The 7,382-nt window shown below is 42.4% G+C and overlaps 2 non-coding genes and 1 pseudogene across 2 annotated transcripts; all 3 read right to left on the reverse strand.

Moving 5' to 3' along the window:
* Positions 1 to 2,818, reverse strand: part of LOC130903159 (large subunit ribosomal RNA) — a 6,230-nt pseudogene extending 3,412 nt beyond the window's left edge.
* A 680-nt stretch (positions 2,819 to 3,498) lies between these two features.
* On the reverse strand, positions 3,499 to 3,654 carry LOC130903180 (5.8S ribosomal RNA). The gene has a single exon (XR_009060588.1). It is a non-coding gene; the product is annotated as a 5.8S ribosomal RNA (ribosomal RNA).
* Positions 3,655 to 4,773: 1,119 nt separating this feature from the next.
* LOC130903123 (small subunit ribosomal RNA) lies at positions 4,774 to 6,695 on the reverse strand. Its single transcript, XR_009060541.1, has one exon. It is a non-coding gene; the product is annotated as a small subunit ribosomal RNA (ribosomal RNA).
* Positions 6,696 to 7,382: the final 687 nt, after the last annotated feature.

Raw genomic sequence — 7,382 nt, forward strand, 5'->3', positions numbered from 1 at the left:
TTATATACCTTTTAGTTGTTTCGTCTATACCGAACCTGTTCAGAGCTCGTAGGATGGACCATTGCGATACTGACTTAAGAGAGTCATAGTTACTCCCGCCGTTTACCCGCGCTTGCTTGAATTTCTTCACTTTGACATTCAGAGCACTGGGCAGAAATCACATTGAGTCAACACCCGTTGGGGCCATCGCAATGCTTTGTTTTAATTAGACAGTCGGATTCCCCTAGTCCGTGCCAGTTCTGAGCTGACCGTTGAATGGCGGCCGAAGAGGATATCCAAATACCGATTAAGGTAATATGGAACCTCGCAGCAAGACGGTTCCGCGGGAGGCCAAGGCACGGGACCGAACTCGGATTCATAATTATCACAAACTCCAACCAGGAAGGAAAGAGAGATGCTCCAATTACTTCACCTCGCCCAGGCCCGGCACGTCAGCCGTGACCCACTTCCTCGCCAAGCCCGACACGCCCCGATCCTCAGAGCCAATCCTTATCCCGAAGTTACGGATCCAATTTGCCGACTTCCCTTACCTACATTATTCTATCGACTAGAGGCTCTTCACCTTGGAGACCTGCTGCGGATATGGGTACGAACCGGCGCGAGCCTCCACGTGGCCCTCTCCTGGATTTTCAAGGTCCGAGGGGAAGATCCGGACACCGCTGCAACTGCGGTGCTCTTCGCGTTCCAAACCATATCTCCCTGCTAGAGGATTCCATGGAACTCGAACGCTTATGCAGAAAAGAAAACTCTTCCCGGATCTCCCGACGGCGTCTCCAGGTCCTTTTGGGTTACCCCGACGAACTCTCTTGCGAGGGCCCGACTTTTTGACGGTTCCGCTGCCGGGTTCCGGAATAGGAACCGGATTCCCTTTCGCCCGATGGGTGTGTACAAACTTTTTACGTAAGTAAATAAAGCTACACCACATCAACATCGGCTTTCGCCTAGGGCTTAGGATCGACTGACTCGTGTGCAACGGCTGTTCACACGAAACCCTTCTCCACGTCAGTCCTCCAGGGCCTCGCTGGAGTATTTGCTACTACCACCAAGATCTGCACCGACGGCGGCTCCAGACGGCCTCACGGCCAATCCTTCTGCGCACACCGCCGCGACCCTCCTACTCGTCAGAGCTTCATGGTCGCGCGCAAAACGCGAACCGCACATGCCGCTGACGGTCGAGTATAAGCACGACGCTTCAGCGCCATCCATTTTCAGGGCTAGTAACTTCGGCAGGTGAGTTGTTACACACTCCTTGGCGGATTCCGACTTCCATGGCCACCGTCCTGCTGTCTTAAGTTACCAACGCCTTTCATGGTATCCCATAAGCGTCGATTTTGGCGCTTTAACTCGACGTTTGGTTCATCCCACAGCGCCAGTTCTGCTTACCAAAAATGGCCCACTTGGCACTCTGATTCGAGTCTCGCGGCTTCATAAGTTCGAGCAAGCCGGAGATCTCACCCATTTAAAGTTTGAGAATAGGTTGAGGTCGTTTCGACCCCAATGCCTCTAATCATTCGCTTTACCGGATGAAACTCGTACGCTACGAGCGCCAGCTATCCTGAGGGAAACTTCGGAGGGAACCAGCTACTAGATGGTTCGATTAGTCTTTCGCCCCTATACCCAGTTCCGACGATCGATTTGCACGTCAGAATCGCTACGGACCTCCATCAGGGTTTCCCCTGACTTCGTCCTGACCAGGCATAGTTCACCATCTTTCGGGTCCCAGCGTGTACGCTCTTGGTGCGCCTCTTCTCGTAATGAGAACGAGACGCCCCGGGAGTGCGAAGCGTTTACAATTTTTATTTGCAAATCGCTTATCCTCCCTTGGTCTACGCGAGGTAAACCTTTACTTTCATTACGCCTTTAGGTTTAGTTATTTCCCAACGACTCGCGCACATGCTAGACTCCTTGGTCCGTGTTTCAAGACGGGTCCTGAAATTACCCAAATCGATAGCGTCGTTGATCGGCGTTTCAAAACGAGGTCTGTTCGAGAACACCGTAACCAACAGTCGTTCCGGGACAGAATCGGCATTATGTCCGATTACCGTCAAACACGAAACGCTCTTGCTACGGGCCGAACGCTAATTAATCTAGCGGCCCCGCGCCATATTTCTACCGTCGAGCGAGTCTGTCGGAACATCGAGGGTCCCCATGAATTCGAATAAAATCAAGTGGTCTACCACCTCGAGTCTTAGACAGACACCCAACGGATCACGACGTCCTACTAGAGGAAAAGTGCACGCGTTCGATATCGATTAGAAAAACGTAAAACGCGATTTATTGTAATATGCCGAAACACAAACAATATCCGTCATACAAACGTTCAACTTCAATTATCGAAACGCGAATGAATTTCCTCTTTCGACCTTTCGGGTTTCTCAGGTTTACCCCTGAACGGTTTCACGTACTCTTGAACTCTCTCTTCAAAGTGCTTTTCAACTTTCCCTCACGGTACTTGTTCGCTATCGGTCTCGTGGTCATATTTAGCCTTAGATGGAGTTTACCACCCACTTAGGGCTGCACTCTCAAGCAACCCGACTCTCAGGAGAGATCCTCACGCAATCGGCAACGGTCGCTACGGGCCTGGCACCCTCTATGGGCTGTGGCCCCGTTCAAGAAGGACTTGGACGCGCCGCACGATCTCGTGATAAACGGATCCTCCCTAACACCACATTTCCCGGTGGCCGATATCGACCACGGGATTCGGTGCTGGGCTTTTCCCTGTTCGCTCGCAGCTACTGAGGGAATCCTAGTTAGTTTCTTTTCCTCCGCTTAGTAATATGCTTAAATTCAGCGGGTAATCTCACCTGCTCTGAGGTCGATATATTATAATATATCTCGTATAATATTTAAATACAATTCGCCAAACTATCATAATCATCTCTCATATGAAATATAACATTATTTGTTTTTATTTAAAGAGTCGGCAGCAGCAGCAGCAGCATCAGCATCAGCATCAGCAACACACCACCAGCCTTTATACATATATAATATTTTTAATATATATAATTCATATATTTTGTCGATATACCGTGTGTATAAATGATATAAATAAAACACTGGTCAGACGTCCAGTCTTCGAAACTTTATTATTTCTCTCGGACACGACGACCGCGTTATCATTTTATCATAAATATATTATATATACACACACTTATTTATCGACTATATATACGTCGTATATATGTATAATATATATATATTATATATAAATATAACTCTCTACCAAACAAATTTTATGTATTTCATATAAATACACGATTAATTTATGGTATAGCGGGTTGTGTTCAAAAATTGCGTAACTTTTTCTATAAAAATTTACGCTGCTTTTCGCACTTTAGGATGCCGCACAAATACAAATAAAAATACGCACAAGTTTGTATGTGCATGTGTTTTTTCTTAATTAGTGTGCGTTATTGTTTCACATCCAACACGCTTAGGCATTATTTTTCTTTAATAAATAGAAAAATTTTAAATTCTAAGCAGTCTTTTAAATTGATACGACCCTCAGTCAGGAGTGGTCCGGGAACGAGTATCCGAGGACCGCAATGTGCGTTCGAAATGTCGATGTTCATGTGTCCTGCAGTTCACAAGTTGACGCGCAATTAGCTGCGTTCTTCATCGACCCACGAGCCAAGTGATTCACCGTTCAGGGTAATCATTTTATTATTATGTCGTTTTCTCATATTCTATTCGTCGTATTTTTAATATTTGATTATTATTAAATTAATAATATTATTATAATATCTTATACGCGTATAGAAAATTTATATAACGACATTTTTTATATATATATATATATATATATATATATATATATATATTATAATAAATGGTAATTATTCGAAACTTTTAGAGAAATTATAATATCGTACTTTGATATATCTGATAAATTTTAACCGCTGCACATGTTTTATTACAAACGAGGCGCGCATAGACAGATATCTCGCACGATATATTCCTCCTCTATATATTATTACAGTTTTTTTTTTTATCTTGAAAGTTTTATACAAATTTCGACGGTCGGGCGTAAATCTTCGAACACCTTCGAAATAATACATAAAATATTATTTCTAAAACGAATTTTTATACATATCGATAGAATCGACATGTGCTTAAATTTCGTTTAGGTACCCGGATGAAAATGTCTCAATAACATAATCATCACATATAATCTTGTCGATATTTTCTTGTATTACCTTCAAACGATAAAAAACTTAGGTAATAATATAATAAACGAAATAAAATTTATCCATAAAAATATAGACACACACACGACAACAGACGACGTTTCAATAAACTATATATTTTTCGTTTATTATAATAACGATTCTTTATCAGAACGTTTTTAGTTAACAAGAAATTTTGTTAATGATCGTTCCGTCAATCGTTATAATATATAATAATACATATGTTGTTATTGTTGTGTCGTCATCGTCGTCGACGCCTTCTATAAACTATGATAAAAATTTTTCGTTATATTTTTATTGGAAAAATTTATATATGTAAATATATTTTTATAGACGTATGAATTATATTTATCTTTTTTTTTTTAATTTTATTCGAAACTTGTTCGAATTTTGTAAAAATTAAAAAAAGATTTCAATATATATTCATCTATAATATATATATATATATATATATATATATAATTTATAACATATATAAATTTCTTTTGAAGAGTTCGATAATTTTGTAGAAGAAAATTCTCTTTTACAATTAATACAGACTTGATTTCGTTTTTTTTTTTTTGTTTAAAAACGAACAAATACTCTGTAATGATCCTTCCGCAGGTTCACCTACGGAAACCTTGTTACGACTTTTACTTCCTCTAAATGATCAAGTTTGGTCATCTTTCCGAAGCATCGGCGACGCCGAAACGCCACCGCGCTCAGTCCGAAGACCTCACTAAATCATTCAATCGGTAGTAGCGACGGGCGGTGTGTACAAAGGGCAGGGACGTAATCAACGCGAGCTTATGACTCGCGCTTACTGGGAATTCCTCGTTCATGGGGAACAATTGCAAGCCCCAATCCCTAGCACGAAGGAGGTTCAGCGGGTTACCCGGGCCGCTCGGCCAGGGAGGACACGCTGATTCCTTCAGTGTAGCGCGCGTGCGGCCCAGAACATCTAAGGGCATCACAGACCTGTTATTGCTCAATCTCGTGCGGCTAGAAGCCGCCTGTCCCTCTAAGAAGAATTATTTGTACGCCGACAGTAAAAACCGCGAACGGCAAGAGCCGAAACTCAATACCGACGGGCCTTTGGGATGTCGAAATACGCCTAGTTAGCAGGCTAGAGTCTCGTTCGTTATCGGAATTAACCAGACAAATCGCTCCACCAACTAAGAACGGCCATGCACCACCACCCACCGAATCAAGAAAGAGCTCTCAATCTGTCAATCCTTCCGGTGTCCGGGCCTGGTGAGGTTTCCCGTGTTGAGTCAAATTAAGCCGCAGGCTCCACTCCTGGTGGTGCCCTTCCGTCAATTCCTTTAAGTTTCAGCTTTGCAACCATACTTCCCCCGGAACCCAAAAGCTTTGGTTTCCCGGAAGCTGCCCGCCGAGTCATCGGAGGAACGTCGGCGGATCGCTAGCTGGCATCGTTTATGGTTAGAACTAGGGCGGTATCTGATCGCCTTCGAACCTCTAACTTTCGTTCTTGATCAATGAAAGCGTTTTTGGCAAATGCTTTCGCTTCTGTCCGTCTTGCGACGATCCAAGAATTTCACCTCTAACGTCGCAATACGAATGCCCCCATCCGTTCCTATTAATCATTACCTCGGGGTTCCGAAAACCAACAAAATAGAACCGAGGTCCTATTCCATTATTCCATGCACACAGTATTCAGGCAAAATTTTGGCCTGCTTTAAGCACTCTAATTTGTTCAAAGTAAACGTGCCGGCCCACCTCGACACTCAGTCAAGAGCACCGCGGCGGGATTGAGTTGGGCCGCCCTTGCGAGCTAAGCCCACCGGCAGGACGTCCCACGACACGCCAGTTAACACCGCGTACGATGAACCAGCGGCGTGGGACACAGATTCGACTACGAGCTTTTTAACCGCAACAACTTTAATATACGCTATTGGAGCTGGAATTACCGCGGCTGCTGGCACCAGACTTGCCCTCCAATTGATCCTCGTTAAAGGGTTTAGAGTGTACTCATTCCGATTACGGGGCCTCGGATGAGTCCCGTATCGTTATTTTTCGTCACTACCTCCCCGTGCCGGGAGTGGGTAATTTGCGCGCCTGCTGCCTTCCTTGGATGTGGTAGCCGTTTCTCAGGCTCCCTCTCCGGAATCGAACCCTGATTCCCCGTTACCCGTTACAACCATGGTAGGCGCAGAACCTACCATCGACAGTTGATAAGGCAGACATTTGAAAGATGCGTCGCCGGTGCGAGACCGTGCGATCAGCGAAAAGTTATTCAGAGTCACCAAATTGTACGATGACGAGCAAGCCCGCCACCGATTGGTTTTGATCTAATAAAAGCGCTCCTTCCGTCTCCGGTCGGAACTCTGTTTGCATGTATTAGCTCTAGAATTACCACAGTTATCCAAGTAAATGTGGGTACGATCTAAGGAACCATAACTGATTTAATGAGCCTTTCGCGGTTTCACCTTAATTTGGCTTGTACTGAGACATGCATGGCTTAATCTTTGAGACAAGCATATGACTACTGGCAGGATCAACCAGGGAACTGTGTTTTATAATATATATAATATATATTATTATTATTATTATTATATATATATATATATATTTTATAATAAAAAACTATTATCGAAAAAGTTTTAATAACAATATCCAAAAGAGGATAAATTATGATGATGTTTTTTATATTACATATATACTTTATATTTATACATAATATAATAATCATCTATATTCGTGTATAAACACATTGTTATTTACTTTTTCTTTTGCGTGTTTGCTGCGCTTATTATTGAAAATATATAATTTTCAGCGCCACGCTTTATTTATATTTTTTCTTATTTTATAAAATTTCACCGAATCGACTATAAATCTATCTAAATTTAATCGAAATGAGAAAAATTAGATGATTACGTCGACCGGGCTACAATTTCGACATTATCTCTACCCTTCGCTAGATTGTAAGCGACATGGTTTATACATTAGGTAATAATGAACGAAATTTTTATTCTCGCACGGAATAATGAGAGTTATCGCAAATATTGTGTATTATATATATAAAAGTGTAATATAATATATATTTTTCATAGACGATCGCATATGAATCGCTCACGATAGAACGCTAGCTAAATTCGCGATCTCGCAATAGATATTTAATTTGTGGATAAATTGATATAATATCTAAAAAGGGAACCGCTAGCAATATACGTTAATATATTGGAGGAGAACGGG

Source organism: Diorhabda carinulata, unplaced genomic scaffold, assembly GCF_026250575.1.
Source record: "Diorhabda carinulata isolate Delta unplaced genomic scaffold, icDioCari1.1 Dcau_14, whole genome shotgun sequence".
Classification (NCBI taxonomy): domain Eukaryota; kingdom Metazoa; phylum Arthropoda; class Insecta; order Coleoptera; family Chrysomelidae; genus Diorhabda; species Diorhabda carinulata.